At 35.7% G+C, this 17895-nt stretch overlaps 1 long non-coding RNA gene across 1 annotated transcript; it reads right to left on the bottom strand.

The window, feature by feature from the left end:
* Positions 1-14035: 14035 nt before the first annotated feature.
* On the bottom strand, positions 14036-17007 carry LOC124889799. Its single transcript, XR_007048695.1, has 3 exons — positions 16914-17007; positions 15248-15407; positions 14036-14197 (listed from the first exon to the last, which is right to left on the bottom strand). It is a non-coding gene; the product is annotated as an uncharacterized LOC124889799 (long non-coding RNA).
* Between the last annotated feature and the right edge of the window lie 888 nt (positions 17008-17895).

The following is a 17895-nucleotide window of genomic DNA, read 5'->3' as shown; positions in this document are numbered from 1 at the left end:
AACCATGCAAAATAATCCAAATCCATTTAAAGTTCCATTACCAAAACCAGACCAATCAAGAGTTGCAATGAAAGTTCAACAATAGATTGAAAACATTCTTTGAGGCATTTTATTAAACATGTTGAGGGCATACCTTTACCAAGACCAAAACCAATGCATAAACTACCATAATTAGGGTTACTCAAGATCCATCTGTTAAATCATAACCAACCAGTAACCACATATGCAAACAATTACCAAAAATATGTAAAAACAGAGTTTAACCAATACCAAACCATATGCATCAAGACCCTTAACATATATTTTGAAAACCACCATTCATGATTTATAAATCAATGTTTAAAACACAATACACATGCCTTTAGTTGGAATTAACAATGAGGGAAGGAGTACATGCCTTATACATGAAGATTCAAGGAAGAAATCTTGGCCTTTGAGCCCTTTAACTAACATATAGAAGAGAGTATTTGAAGTTTTTTAATATTTTAACAAGTGTTATGGAAGGCCACCAAGGGTTATATAACGTGAGGACATAAGGGTTTTAAAGTAGTAAATGTCTGGAAAACCCCTGACTTAAAATTTAAAACAAGCCACATCCAGGGGTACGACTCGTATATACCATCCGTATCCTAGGGTAAGAGTGGTACCTCAACTCGTACCCAAGAACATACCAAGACCCTACCTACTGGTTTCTATATATCTCACACCACCCTAACTCCTACCTAAGGGTAAGAGTGACACACCCAATCATACCCACCAACCGTGCCATGGGTAAATTCCACAAGACCAAGACAATCATACACCATATGACTTGCCTTACAGCACTCGTATACTACTTTATTATTCGTACCCTAGTGAGTCGTATCTAGCAATGTATCCAAGATAAATATACTTTCTAGGGTACTAGTGAACCCCCAAGACAGCCCCAAACTCATATTCAAGGGTACAATTGGTACCCTTGAGTCGTACCAAGTCACAAAGTCCCCAAACCAAGGAAATTTTGCGAGGGTAAAATTCCCTAGGTGTTATATTCTCCCTTACTAGGATCATTTATCCTCGAATGACTGGTAAGGTAAGAATGAGAATGATGTAACACATAAAAATACATCAAACTTTCCTTCAGCAAACATAGAGGTCAAGAACACAACCCGAGATGAGAAGATCATCACATACCTCAAGCTTAATTTAAACCTTAATACCCTATCACCAACCCTCAATTAAGTTAGAAATCAAAGATGCAAGGAAATTAATCCTTCTCTTAACCAAGTTTGAAGAAAAAGATATGTTGAAGAACACAAACCTTACGCATGAATTTCTAGAATAAAGAACCAACGCAGATACTTAGGCTCCATGTCCTCCTCTGTATCCCAAATGACTTTCTCGGACTATTAGTTCCACCATGGAACCTTTATCGAAGCCATACCTTATATGTTTGCAACCGGCCAGCTTGCCAATCCAAGATCTTCAACGGGACCTCCGTAAAAGAACAAAGAACCCGAGATACCAATACCACCCAAAGGAACCAACCAACCTAGGACCATCCACACCTCACCCAAACACAACACATAGATTACTGGATGAATGGACTCATTCTAAACAGCAAGTCCAATTTGATTTAGAATTTACCAAGACAAACTACCATGAAAGTTTAAGTCTAGCTATACATCACCGATTCCATGTTTAAACCGATCCAAAGCACAAAAAAGTTAACTTAGGCCACCGGGCTTTACTCCTCATCCCTCGCCCAAAACACTACTCCACTTTCATCACCATTATAATATGGGAACTGTGAGTAAAGGACATGGATAAACCATATCAAACCATTATAACTAAAACCTCCATCCTGTAATTGAGCACCCAAAACTATACAATGATCAAACCATGAAAGCATTGTATAAAACCATACCTTCCCAAATCTCTTAAGTACGCAACACAACTATTGGTATATCTTTCAATCATAACATTCAAGCCTACGACTTATATACCCGCGGTATGATCTATCCTTCCAAAAATCTAGCACAATTTAATATTTCACAAAAAAATTTCACCACCTATTCCTTTTCTAACCATTTCTCAACACAACAACTTACCTTACCTTCCAAAACCTTAACTCTAGTAGTTACCCTAGACTCTTTCCTACTTAGGGACTTCTACATTCCCCATTTCAACACATCACTATACGTCCAAAACCACTACCACCCTAGCACAAGAAGAGTTATTTAAGAAAAAAATTACAAGAGTTACCCATGCTATCCAAAGAAAGACAAAGACCCCCCATCGAACTAAGACTCATCACCACAGGCACGAAGTTCTTCACCACAACCACCTAGACCATAATGGAGAATCATCTTGGCTAAACTATACCATGAAAGGAGTCCTTAGATTGGACACTGAAAGGAACACAACAACATACACCATGAGTAACTTAACACAAGGTCGAGACTCATATCTAGGGAATAAGGTGAATGTAAAATGTAAACCTTAGTCATAAGTGCTATAAGGATGTATACATACTAGTAGAGTAATCTCTTAATTGAGAGAAGAAAGTATCACTAGAATATACAACCCAATCTTTCCTTGAAGTCCTCCATTAAAAGAGAATTCTATATTAACCACCAACCTTTATCCCAAGGCTACATAAGGCCCAACATAGGCATGCAACAATAATGAGACCAAATTTACTCCAAGGTTTATAGTTAAACCAAAACCATTCAGAATAAAAAACATGGCAACCAAGGCCTTTTTCAAAATCATTTGAATCTAACCAAAACCAATTTATGTTCCTTTAATCATTTAGGCAATGCAAAGGTTTAAGAATAGTCTAACTATATGACAAAATTATATTCAATGGAAATTTCACAAATAGTTTAAGCACATATAATTTCCAAGTAAAAAACCAAGTAATTAGGGGAATCCAGAGTACCCAGAAATCCATTTAACATTCCTATGCATCCCACAATTTTCATAAACATAAATAAGCATAAATAATGCATCATAATCCATAGAAAATTAGTTAAATGAGTAATCATGTCAAAGCCCTCAATTGTGCCAAAACCCATATTTAAAATCATTAATTTAATAATCAATTACATGCCAACAATCAATACAAGTATACGGACAAAGACATGTGCAAGCTCTATGATCTAACCTATCGAATGACTAGATCCTCAGTCCCCGTGTTCAACCTGAACTCCCGACCTATATGGAACAACTCTCCCACTATTATATTTCACAAATAATCAACCTCATACAACCTTCTAGTTTACCTCCACAACTCCAGCATTTCTATTCCCAAGCTTATCATACTTTCTTTAATCAAAATCAAGCATCTAGGTTCAAGCCTAGGATCTACCAACCACCATTCAATACTATCAAAAACCCCCATATACATTGAAATATACATATAAGGTCCACCCCATAAGGATGACACTCGTAATTCCTCAGCGACCCACCAACAACCTATCTATTCCCAGGGAAAACCATTCCCCTTATGCATGCAAGAATGAAAACACTCCATAGGGAAATATTAAGACTGATGAGACCTTTATCTAAGAGATCCCTTAATTTATCCTTAAGATCTTTCAACTCCATTGAAACGATTATATAAAGAAGGAATAGAAATTTGGACAAATGTCTGAAATAAGACCAACCCTAAACCAACCTCCCCATTAGAAAGACACCATAAGGGCATCATTAAGGACCCCAGGAAATTCATGCACCACAAAAAGCAAATGTAAGGAAAGACCTTACGGGTTAGAATCTTTAACCTGAACCAAATAATAAAGACATCCATTGGAGATCAACCTTCGAGTCCCAAGATATGACCTTTTCCTCACATACTAGGGAATGAAACCATTATCATATCCTATTTGAAAACTGACCTACCATGAAGCCTAATATGTCTGACAATCTAATAATGAAAAGCATGAGTGCAACAAATCCACCCCCCAAAATGACATTGAAATCCACCACGTCTAAGTCAAATATATCCATCAAGACCTCTTTTTTACTAACAGATGCCACACACCCTCATAGACTCTTTTGGCAATCACAGAGTCACCTATCAGGATAGAAATAGAAAAAAAAAGATTCCAAAATAACCTTGAGATCAAAATACACAACCGCAGATGAGGTCACAAAAGAGAGGGAACCCCAAACTAAGTAAACTATACATACCACAAGGAAAGAAGTTTTCAATATGCCAGCGTTGGTATCAAAAGATGCCTCAGACTCCCAAGGAATAGTAAGAACATTGAGACAATCTCAACCAGTATCGGAGCCATAGGTAGTAGCCAATACTCCATTTTCCTAAGTGGCAGCCCTTATGGGATATCCGCATCACACAAGACACAAATGACCACAACCAAAATACTGATTTATTCCTCCCTTGCAACAACCATGGTGTGACCAACCACAAATATATAAAGAAAATAAGATGATGCGGAATGGGCCCATTAGCCCAAGATTGGGTACCTTATTCCCTAAAAGAATTTACTAATATAAAATCACATGCCTGCCAATTAAATTCATGTAGGGAACTTAAGACATAGAATATAAGTTAGGACTCACCGAACTCTTCCCTTTTGGACCATTAATTGCCATACCATTGGCCTTCCATTTTTGTTTAGAAGATCGAGACACCCTTACCTTGCAAATTTACCAACCTTACCCCATTCTTCCCCATACCAATAGGACAAGAGTGGCATGATAAAGTTGTCACTGTTTGGGTCAATAGATTATTGTGATGACAAAACTTAACATTGGTAACCTCTCCTTGAGGTAATCAAGTATAAATAAAGTATCACCTTCCGATATAGGGTCAGTGGAGACTAGTGGGACTCCACAGGGAAAACCAAAAGTTGCGACCCTTTACCAAGCCTATTCCCTATGAGTTGGACTAGATCCATCCATGTTATCCTCAAGTGGGACAGGTAAGTTTCCGTAAACTTTTGGATAATTGAGAAGGCCAAATCGAAGAGTGAACCAAAGAGCATTCAGAGAAAATTTTAAGACCTTAGACTCCATAGCATGAAATAAGAATAACCAAGAAAGTGAAATATTCCTAAATAACTCATAGCCTCCTGATTATAAGTGTGGTGCAAGACACAGCCATAAGCAAGACCCTACTCGACAAGGCTTTGTGGACATCCCATGACATTAAAATCTAAAGCTCTGATGCTAACTTGACACGACTCAAACCAGGGCCTTGTCGTAATAGGTAATCCTAAGCCTAACCAGGAGTGAGAACTGCTCCCATTACCCAATCTGACCACCAAATGCATACTATGAGTAGTCTAAAGTCCGAACATATAACAAGATAGTGTATTCACCTGTATGGTAACTTTTGGATAAGTATATATCCGAGATCAACCCATCCAAGTTCAGCCACTAAATAACCAACTAAAACCAATGTAGAAAAAAAAAACCAATATCATGATAATAAGGCAATGTCGTATATGTATGAAACATAAACAATCCATACAAACCCAAGTCCACAATTGTCTATACAAAGCCTATAGACCAACCAAAGAGTAACTAGTCGGGACATGCACCCGACCATAGCCAAAAACCAAAGTCTACGAAAGATAAGAGATATGTAAAGTAACCCATGACATAAAATATATGTCTTCCTAATAATGGAATCTTACCACTTCAATCCAATATCGACTTTCCCTAAATCTGATCACTAGGCAGGGGAAGTAGAATGGTTGGTCCCTATATAGATTGGGTATATAACCGCCCGAAGATGGGTTAGTGGGTGAACACTAGCATACAGCCAGGATAAGGATAAAATAATACCATTTACAAAGCCATGTAAAACCATCCATAATGCATACAACTATATACAAATATATAGATAACTATACTGGGAAAGGGAATGGGGTTTAGCATGTCTTTACAAACTTTACCTGGGCTGTGTAACTTTGTCGTCCTAATCTGACCACGGGCTATATGGGTTTATCTTCCCCTGCTGAAAGGGCCCCAGTGCGTGTAGTCGCACGACATGGGAAGAAAACCTGGGATGACTAGTATATCCACTAACTATAAAGTGTGACATTATGCACACGGTCACCAAGATCAACCTCATATCGACAAATTTGAGTTTCCAGTTTTGGTCTTCCCGATACCTCTACCTTCCACAGCTTTGCTACATATCCTGCCATTATTGTCCAATTAAAACCATTACCAAGAAACTAACCAAGCCATTTACTATTTATTAACCAAGGCCATTTTGTGGTGGTATCGTCATACCAACCATACTTGTAAGTACTATCCATAGACAACCATATATAAGTTTAAGGGGACTTTAAAGTGTCCTTCCAGTTACCATATTAAACCACTTAGGGGTTTCCATATTCCCCACAAGCATAACTATTTTTATAGCCATCAAGGCTTTACTATTTAATCCTTCCAAACCATGTACACCATTTATACCATTTAAAACCATTTCCAAACCATCTTAGACCATGCCAAACATCTAAGGCATTTATATTATATAAACCATTTAAAAAGTACAAAACCATCCAAATCCATTTAAGGTTCCATTACCAAACCAAACCATGAAAGAGTTCCAATAAAAGTTCAACAATAGATTGAAAACATTCTTTGAGGCCTTTTATCAAACATATTGAGGGAATACCTTTACCAAGATCAAAACCAATGTATAAACCACCATAATTAGGGTGACTCAAGACCCATTTATTAAATTATAACCAACCAATAACCACATACACAAACGATTACCAAAAACATGTAAAAACATAGTTTAACAAATACAAAACCATATGCATGAAAACCCTCAACATATATTTCAAAAACCACCTTTCATGATTTATAAATAAATGTTTAAAGCACAATACACATGCCTTTAGTTGGAATTAACAATGAGGGAAGGAGTACATACCTTATACATGATGATTCATGAAAGAAATCTTGACCTTTGATCCCTTTGAAGAACATATGAATAAACCCTAGCCTCAAATCTTTAAGAGTGAGTTTGTGAGAGTATTTGAAGTGTTTTAATATTTTAACAATTATTATGGAAGGCCACCAAGGGTTATATAACATGAGGACATAAGGGTTTAAAGTAGGATATGTTTGAACTACCCTTGACTAAAAATTAAAAACAAGCCATGTCCAGGGATATGACTCACCTTTAACATCCGTATCCTAGGGTATGAGCGGTACCCCAACTCGTACCCAAGACCATGAAAAGACGATACCTATTGGTTTATATACGACTCACACCTTACTAACTTGTACCTAAAGGTAAGAGCGACACACCCAATCTTACCCACCAGCCGTACCATGGGCAGGTTCTATAAGACTAAGATAATTATGCACCATACGACTTGCCTTAGACCACTCATCTGCTCCTCTATAATTCGTACCATATTTAGTAGTATCTAGGGTAGTATCCAAGCCAAGCATACTGCCTAGGGTATGAGTGAACCCTCAAGATAGCCCCTAACTGGTATTCAAGGGTATGATTTGTACCCTTGAGTCATTCCAAGTCACGAAGTCCCAAAACCAAGGAAAATATGCAAGGGTCAAATTCCCAAGGTGTTATAATCCACCAACCAACATTTTTCAGCATATGACCAACCCATACAAAGCGTACCCCAATATACGAATGGTACCCCTTAGTTGTATCCTATCTAGAAATCAAAAATTCAAAAATATTTCTAAGGTTCAAAAATCCAAGGTATTATTAGAGTTTTTCTATAATTACCCCAAATTATTTATGACTTCTTGGGGCTGACAGTTCAATTTTTGAGCAGTTAGTTAGAGAATATTAGTAATACTAAATATATTAGGGAGTAGTGAATCTAAATAAGCATTTGGTAGAAATATAATTTATTATCTTTCTAAAATACTTTTGATATTGACAAAATTCTTTAGTTATGATATATTTATACTACTTTATAATAGTTTTTATAGTCTATTAATATTTTAAGTGGAGATAGTGAATCTAGATATATTAAAATATTATTATTGTAGAATAGAAGTTATATTAGAAATAATTTTCTATTGATTATGGTATATTCAAAATATTATATTTAGTTTACGACGAACCTATGGAATATCCGTGTATGTGTTAATGTGACAAAGTAGTTTATAATATACCTATCTACACCATGTATTGTTTAAGAAAGTAGAGAGTATAAGGACTTAATGACACATAGTGGCCACATGACACATTATAATACTATCTAGGTGTGACTAATGATACTTAGTGTCACATGGCATATTATAATTTTACTTAGGTGTAGCTATGATATTTAGGGTATATATATTAAATATACTAACACTAGTAGTTTATGTGATATTAATGGTGATATGTTTTTTGCCAGTTTGCATAATTTTTCATGAAGTGTTTATTAATAATATATTCTCTCAAGGCATGCCGGAATTCATTGATACACGCACATTATACAAGTTTGGATTCTAGTGGATCACTATTTGGAGGCTTCTCAGAGAGGCTTTTAGCTTTGGCATCCAAGTAGTGTAGGCTTACCTATCTTTAGATTGAGCTTATTTACGGTAATTTTGTACTATTATGCTAGTTTTGGATGGTTACTCATAGTTTTTGTATCATTATATATATACATATATACATATATATATATATATATATATACATGCCTTATTTATCAGGTTAGGACCCGTTATAGCAAATTTTTGTCCCTTATCTTTTAGTATGATATAGCATCTATCATTTTAGGATGTGGAATTACGTTACGGAACCTTTGATTCATTCCTTTTTAATTAAGAAATGCAAATGGTTATTTAAATATATTTTAATTAGGATTTAGGGTCAGGATATGCTTTATTTCTATCATTGTTTGTGAATTTTATGAAACAACCCGATCCAGGGGTTAGTGATACGCCCAAATTACAACTCTTATTAGAAATCGTAAGTAATCGTCCTAAAATATAGAAACTAACTAGGTTATGGTCGAATTCTACAAGGAATATTGTGCTAATTAAGTCTTATGATTATTAATGGATAGTTGATCGAAGGTTCCGGAGTAAAGGGGGGTTGTTTCTTAACAGTGAAGTATGCTTGTAGTAAATCATGTTCCAACTAATGAGTATGATTGTAAGGTTTTATTCGATGAGAATAAAGAAACTAGGATTATGTTCACCAAGATATTGTAGCAGTCAAGGGTGTGAGTTATCCTGAATTCATACGTAACAAATTCCAATTGCAAGAATTAATGAACTCTAAAGTTCATTTATGCGTTTCTCAACCTTAATAGATGATTATCCCTTAATTATATCAAACTTAAAGAATATCTTAAAATGTTCAATTGATTTCTCAAGTGGGTTAATCCTGGTAAGGCATCGACCCTTAACCCAAAGGTTAAAGGCTTTGAGATCCTTGTAAATCTCCTTTTTTCCCAACAGACACATTTTAACTCAAAAAAGTGGTGTTCTTAGGCTCACCCTTCAAGTTTGCAACCAAGAAAAATCATAACAATGATTAGGAATTTATACAATTGTAATTAGTTATAGAATTCAGACAATCTCAAAACCCTAAAAAACCAATCACATCAAGGCTTCCATAACCCTAGTTATGAAAGCTTTAGCCACACATCTTAGAAAGAGAATAAGATTTCATTGTTTTTCTCATAAGCAATTCAAGAAATTACTTACAAAAATATCCCAAAAATTGTTATTAACCTCAAAAGAAGAATAGTGAATAAAGTATTCAGATCCACAATTTTAGCTATTTCTCAAAGAATAATAAGATACAAGTTTCTCCAAAGTTGGAAAATAAAATAAAAAATGAATGAAATATCCCTAATCTAAAACTAGACTGGGTATTTATATATTCCCGAGTACTGGGGATTTAAAATTCAAACTCAGTATTGCCGCGCCATAATTGACGGCCAAGTAAATGGCCCACCAGTGGCCTGATGGTTCATGACTTAGACCAACACTGAAGGTCCTAATCTGCTTTATTCTGTTTAAGGAGTGATGGTCATATTGATGGGAAGTCACTGGTGTAATGGTATGTCACTTGGAACATTGCTTGATCACTCGAGGAACCACTTTCTATCCCACCCTGATGGCCATGTTGACGGCCCGTTCGAGGTTTGACAATCCGTCACTTGAATTGTTACTTGGGTTATCCATTTTTCCCATTCTATTTTAGATTTGATGGATACTCTGACGGTCTGTCACATGGTTGACGACCCATCTATTTGGTCGTTATTCTCTTTTTTGTTCCTGTTTCTTCCATTTTTCTAACTTATTTCTTCAGCTAAGTTCTTAACCTGTAACATTAAAACCCAGCATCAAATACACTAATAGTTCCTTAAAGACATTCAATTATCCCTTATAAAAGATGTAAATGGGTTTGTCAAGAGCCGTAACATCAACACCCTCAACTTAAGACAATTGCTTTTCCTCAAGAAACTCAACACCATATCATAGGCATGAGCAAAAACAATGATGGGCATTTAACTTTTTAGTTATGCATGATTAAACCACTCAATTTCCACCTAGCTCATGGAGATTCAACACATCGGAATCCACAATTAGCACTATTTGCAATTCAGCATATACACGATCATAGATGCAATATCCCACAGAGATCCATAAAACAAGTATAGATTAGGTTGCCCTCACCGTCAAAGATGTCCACCACACTTTATCAAGTTGTGGACAAACAGTTAAGACTCTCACTCTCACACAAAAAGTTGCAAACATAGCATATATACCCATAAGCTTTCCCTTCTCATCTAATGCTCCTTTATAGTTGATTCACAAGGATAAAATAGGACTTTCTATGGCTTGTAATAAGGTTTCGATGCTAGGTGAGGACTAATTTTAGGAAAGTGAATTCAATTATAGATTTCACTCTCTTCGCTTATGCTAGATACTCACCATCGCTACCACTATTCTACTTCACTTACAATCCATACTATTAATCGATATTTTCACAGTAACCCTAGTTGTTTTTGTTTTTTTGGTTTACATCAACAACCCTCAACTTATGCTGATGCTTTCAGTTAAGGTGCACATTATCTAATTAGATCAGGGAGGGATAAGATTTTCTTTCAATACAACCCACTTAAATCAGAACCAACTTCCCAATAGTAGCCACCCTCAACATAGGCATTTTGCCTAAGTTAAGGTCCACAATATCCATTACTATACTAGGGCCAAAGCTAGGTTCTAACATCCTACTGAGAGTGAATTAGAGTTATTGTTGAGACTGAATAAAAATAAAAAAAAGCTCAAAATAGGTGCAAAGGAAAGAAATTACATATTTTTGGTAGGGTTTTTATGGCTAAGTAGACTACAACAGAAGGGGCCCTACTATTCTATCCTATTAAATTAGCCACAAAGTAACACAAATGAACCGGGCAAGTTCTAGTTATGTACACCATACAAGAACTGTATCAAAATACTCGCACGCACATAGGCAATGAGCTAAACCTTATCCTATAAACTCTTGGGTTCACCACATGAACAGGCTTACTTAATTTTTGCAGCCTAATGCCAATAACAGATTCAAAATAGTTGCTCAACATATATCAAGTGACAAGAAAGCATACTCAGATACGAGTTATTCATAGTATTCTGCAACATCATTATTCATCCATGCATATAAAAGGTGCTAAAAGAGAAGAACATGGAAAATTTATAATTACTACATGATACTTACACCACAATGCTCAAGATAAATAAATAACAACCTAAACATGTCGGTTCTACTAGATAGCATACAAGAGGAAATGAACGCATGCAACAAAAACCCCCGTGGTGACCAACAAGACAAAAAAGCACAACAAATACCCACCCTACTAAACAAAATGCATTGTCCTCAAATGTATTAATAGTAAAGTACAAGGGGGTGAAATACTTGCAAAGCCTCCTAGGCTTGTGAATCCGTCAAATTTGGTGAGGCTTCTTTGGCCTCAGGTGCAACATAGGTGACCCCAATGGTGGTAGGGGTGCTCAAAATAACTTTCTCTTGAATTGGAGGTATCTCAAATAGGATCGGATCAGGTGTCGGCACCCTCAGTGGGTTTGAACTAGTCGATACTCATGTTTCTTTATCTATAATCTTTTTCTGCCTCTTTTCTTCAACCCTTATCGACCTCTTCAATTATCTCTATAATTAAGTTGCTTAAATTTATCTTTCAGTGGGTTTCCCATAAGATCAATAAGGCCCTTATCATCATCGCTGATTATCAATGCGGGGTCAAAAATAGGCTGTACTGGCTGCCTTTTTAGTTCAGCAATGTTATCTTGTGCCTTTCTAAATTCTTCCACAATCTTTGCAAAATCTAGCACTAATAGTGTGTCCATCAGTTTGTTTATACTCTCTTCCATGTCATCCTTACTGGCCTAAATATTCTGATATGGCTTTAAAGCTTCATCAACAATATGGTCAACAAATGACTTGAACTACTTTGCCCATTCATTCAACTATTTTCAAACTTCTTCTAGTCCCTTATGGATTTTGCAAAGTTTTCTTGTGTCTGCCGATTTTCAGAATATTAAGGTGGTACAGATGCGGTGTCTGTAGTCTCTCCTAACGGAGGCATAGAAGCTGACTCTATAGAAGCTTCGAGAGGCATATAATCTGGTGGCACATAAGTGGTAATCGGTAATGGCATACCTGTGAGGATATCAAATGTCCATGGGGATGAATCTGACTGTGACTGATCGGCAGGTGGCTTGTTAACTTGTATCTTAAATTTTTGAGTCATCCTTTATTCTTTTAATATCCTGCCCGTGACTTGCTCGAACCTCATTGTCAACCCCCTTGATTAAAGGCATATTTGCTTCTCTGCATAGGTCCGTGATCAAACATGGGAATGGTAAAGAGCTTGCCACTTTGTGTGCACGGACGAATAACTTATCCCATCTCCATCAATCTGCTATCTAATTGCTTCTCGCATTTGAGGGTTTTTGCTTTTAATCACATTAGTATCCTTATCTTTTGACACCTCAACTTGTTCGGGATTTGATGTGTTAACCTCTTCCTTGTTGGGGCTGGAAGTAGTATTGCTACCGTGTCACTTTTACTCTCCTCCTCAAACTAGAAGATTACTTGAGTCGACCGCTGGCGAGTGTTGAAGGAAGGTTCTTCCTCACTACGTTCCAATTCACTTCTACCCCTTGCATATTAAGCTCTTCCACCATCTCTGTGTGATGGTAATTTTCTTATCATTTTTACTGAATAAAAAATAAACCATCAATATTGAATTAGAATCAGAAGGAATTCAGGTTCAGAGTTGTGTTGACGGATAGTCTGACGGTCCATCATAACTTAACCAGTGAAACTTTTGTTCAGGACCCTTTTTGATGGTCAAGTTGATGTTCCGTTAAGGGTACACTACAAGAAATTTGGTTTTTAGTGGTGACAAAAGTCGCCGCAAAAGAACCAAAAGTCGCCACTGAATTTTTTTAGCAGCGACAATTATGTTGTTGGTAATACCTCCATAACTAAAGGTTATTTGTGGTGACAAAGTATACTCGCCATAATAAAAAGTTATTTGTGACGACTATTACCGCCACAAAAGACAGACAATTACGCTGCAAAATGTTTTTTACAAAACATATTTAGGCTAGGTTGCAACTGATATACCGAAATTAGCAGTGACTTTGTCGCCGCAAAATCACCATCAATTGTGACCACTCGTTTGTCTCCACTAAAACTTTTGCATATCAATTGTGACCACTGTTTGTCGCCACTAAAACTTCCACAAATCAATTGTGACCATCTGTTTGTTGCCACTAAAACTTCCGCACATCAATTATGACCATCTATTTGTCGCCACTAAAACTTCTACACGTCAATTGTGACCAGTTGTTTGTCGCCACTAAAACTTCTGCGCATCAATTGTGACCACTTTTTTGTTGCCACTAAAACTTCTGCATTAGTAATGACCTTTGTCGCCATAAAATCAATATCAAAAGTGTTTTACAAAATTGACAACAAATTTTAAGAACTACAAATAATATTAGCTAATAAAAGCATCCAATAGTGTTTTACAAAATCATCCTCCAATCAAATATTATAAGTACATTTCTTAATAAGAAGTCAACGGCATATATGTTAAGAACGACATAGTGCTTCAGTTTTATCATATTCATACATATGATCAAAAATCAAAAATGCATTCTACGCCTTCATGCTCCTCCTTGGTCAACCCATTGTTTAAGAACGTCCCTGCATTAAAAAAGCATCAAATCACTTTATTTACTAAAAAGCTTAAGGGATTAAACTAATAAATTCATGCTCAAGGGATTTCACAACCTTGGCTATTGAGTGGATATTGTAATACCGAATTGATACAAGACTATGTGTGTATCAAGAGATTCCAACCAACACAATAACAACTAGATGAATAAAAGGTTCTAGTGAATTGAAATAGGCCTCACAAAGCTTCACTAGACTTTGAGTTTGTGTTTTGAACTAGAAAATGAGATGAATAACAAGGTAACAATGCTAGTGAATCAAAATAGGCCTCACACGGCTTCACTAGACTTTGAATTTGTGTTTTGAACAAGAAAATGAGATGAATAACAAGGCAACAAATGAGGTGAGCACATCCACCAGTCAAGACAGACTTTTAGAGAGGAAAATAAGACAAACAAGAAGTTACCCATATCCCACATTCCTTTCACATGCCAAAAGAAAAAGAGTTCTGAAGCAAGAGAAATCCCACTTCTAAAATGTACACATACAAGAATCATTATTTCCTTTAGGTTTATTTTCCTTAGAGGTTGGAGAAGTGTGGTGAGGTAGCATAAAGTCCTATCAAGTTTATTATAACTTAAGCCATGACCCTTTTACACTATTGAATCCCAATTTCTTCCTTGCTGACATCTAGTATTTCTATTATCTACTTATTTTATCAAGTTGATAAAGATAAAGGACCATGGTAAGCTCAAACTCTTTCAATAAAAGATCTTTATGTAATTTCAATAAGTGATGTTGTACAGTTATAAGAACCATTAGTTGGATGTCAAAGAATTAGTTGGAAAAATTAAAATACATATGAAAAGGCCTATTCTAGAAATTAAATGCATAGCTGATTAATCGACTTAAATGAAAACAAAGGATCATATCTTGGAGCTGTGAATTGAATTCAATTAACTACATTTTATAATTCTCCTTGTGTCTTGATATACATAGTCACATCGTACAACATACTAGTGAAAGCAACTATAGTTTAAAGGTTCCTTTGATGGAATTCATAAGTAATAAGACAAATACCTTCAGAATTATGCAATGTATTAGTTGACCAATTCATTTGATTGCTCACAAGATACTGTACTTTATGATGCAGCGATCCATGCTCATTAGCAATACCTCGATCACCTGGGCTGGATTCATCATCACAACTATAATAAGCTATTAAATCTGATGACCTAGCCTGTGAAACCAATGATTTATAAGTCAAAAAGAGAAGTGATATAAGGAAAACACAAGTGCAGGAATATTATGGGAGTAGCACAAAAAATCTCTTCACAAGTAACCAAACCGGTAACATAAAAAATCTCTTCACATAACCAAAAATCAACTAGTGGTGCTAGTATATGATTCTCTCGGCTAAAAACTATGGGATGGCGATAGCTGTTATGTTGATTTATTGGCTGGCGGGTGTGGGCTACCATATCTGGTGCATCAACTATTGGTTGGCCAAAGAAGGGGGTGGCGCTGGAGGATCTCAAAGCTGTTTGGAGCGGCTGATGGTTCCAATAACGTATGCTGGTTGCGGTGAAAATGGAGATACCGGTGATGAACTCGCCGGTTGTGGAGAAGTAAAAGGGTTATTGTGGATGAGTGGTGAGGATGATGATGGATAGAAGTAGATCATGAACCTGAACAAGAATTTTGCAGTGCCATTTCGAGTACTTTCGAGTTCCTTCACAATCTTAACAAAGACAGTAGATCATAGACCTTCACAAGAATGCAATTCTTGAGATTTTAAGAAAAATGTTAAAGAACAAAATTCATAATAATGCAACTTGTTGCAGTTCAACATAAAAAAGTTCAATCCAGACAAGCTTGTTAATTGAAACACACATCAGCTATACCAATAGTTCATAGCATGTAAATGTCTGTAAATACTGCTAAGAACATGTTAACTCAAATAGTTTAGACATTCACTATAGAAAAAGATATTAAATCATTGAGAAAGAGAAAAGCAAAAACATTTGGGTTTATCAAATTCAACAAGACCATTTGAATATTGATGTACAATATAGAAATCAGGAATATAGGGAGTCATACTTATTAGTGTACACAACAAGACATATCGAGAAAATATTTCATGGCACTAGAAGACTTTTGCAGTGCCTTTATCATCGAGAAATAATGGTACAACTTATTAGGACCTCCATACTGGTTGGAAGTAGTTATTAACTAGTGGCATCTATATTTTCTCTTGATCAATGAAATTCATTCTTTTTTGTGGAGGTCCTTCAATAGAAACTGCTTGGCTGGTTCATAAAATAACAACAACAACAACATACCCAGTATATTCCCACAAAGTAGGGTCTATGAGGGTAAGTGTACGCAATCCATACCACTACCTCAGAGGTGAGATAGAGAGTTTGTTTCTGATAATCCCCCGACTTAAAAAAATAGTAAAGGGAGAAAAATACTAAGGGGAAAAAACAGTAAAGGGAAGGTTGGTTCATAAACTCAATTAAGGAGTTCTTACTTAGCCGAGATAGTATTATACATAATGCATCTCATTACTTTAAACCAATACCCCACAAATGTCAACAGACATATATTGAAAGCAAGTGGAAATAGATATGTAAATACTCATCAACTACAAGTAGACAATTTAATTTTGTCAGAGGGGGAAGAAGGGATTAAAGTACAAAGATATATTAGGGTAGAAAAAGAAGACAAAGGGAATGAAACATACACTATTTCAGAAGCTTTGAGAGCCCTCATGGCATCAGAAGTGCCCATTTGAAATACAACTTGATTTCTTTCCTTAGTGTATATTCTGAAAATAACATTGCTAGTTCCCTTCTCCAATATGTCATTAGTCCCTAAGACATCTAAGGAATAGGGGATGAAACTCATAAGAAATATTTTAGATGCACCGAGTTTAGCAACTTCTTTTGTTTTGCCATCTCATATGCTACTAGGTAGCCTGCATTGAAAGACATGTTTCACTATGATATTTATCTTTACATCTTTATTTCACCTTAAAAGATATGTCACTCTGAATCCTATTCATCCATGGTCATAATACCTAAAAATATATAGTAAGATAGCAAGGAATAGAGCATACTACCATTTTAAGAATATATTATCTTTCTACTATCAAATAGTATATTATATTTCTCAAAAGAATAGAAAGGCATAAAGCATTCACAATATAATCGCTTTGGTAAATCTTAATCACTTGGAAAGATACTGAATCAATTACCATATGGCATATACACTATTTCACTGTTCGCGATGTTTGCTACCTAGATAATAACTAAAAAATCCATGTTTGGTATTCAAGGGGCAATTAGCACCAACACTAAACATGCAGCTTTACGTTAAAAAAGTTCTCGAATATCTCTTAGCTATTCCATTTAACTTATGCATCCAGGTTAAGCTTTCTCATCACCAAATATCTTCAATTAAAAGGCTCATTTTGATATAGAGAGACACATAACAAGATGAAATTTAAAAATCCTCATTATTCATTCATTAACATAAAAATATTAACATTGATAACTTGTCCAAATTGACATATACAATAGAATCAAATCAAGGTTATACTCATTGAATAAGGTATCATGCAAAAAACAAAACCATCCATGTCCTTGCTTCCTTGATGTTTAGAAAGAGTTGGTTTCATCCGTAGTATATCTCTACATATTACATAATACTTAATGTATACAACA

The sequence above is a fragment of the Capsicum annuum genome, chromosome 12 (genome assembly GCF_002878395.1).
Source record: "Capsicum annuum cultivar UCD-10X-F1 chromosome 12, UCD10Xv1.1, whole genome shotgun sequence".
NCBI classification, from domain to species: domain Eukaryota; kingdom Viridiplantae; phylum Streptophyta; class Magnoliopsida; order Solanales; family Solanaceae; genus Capsicum; species Capsicum annuum.
Note: the sequence above shows the minus strand (reverse complement) of the source record. Positions and strands in the feature narration are given on the sequence as shown.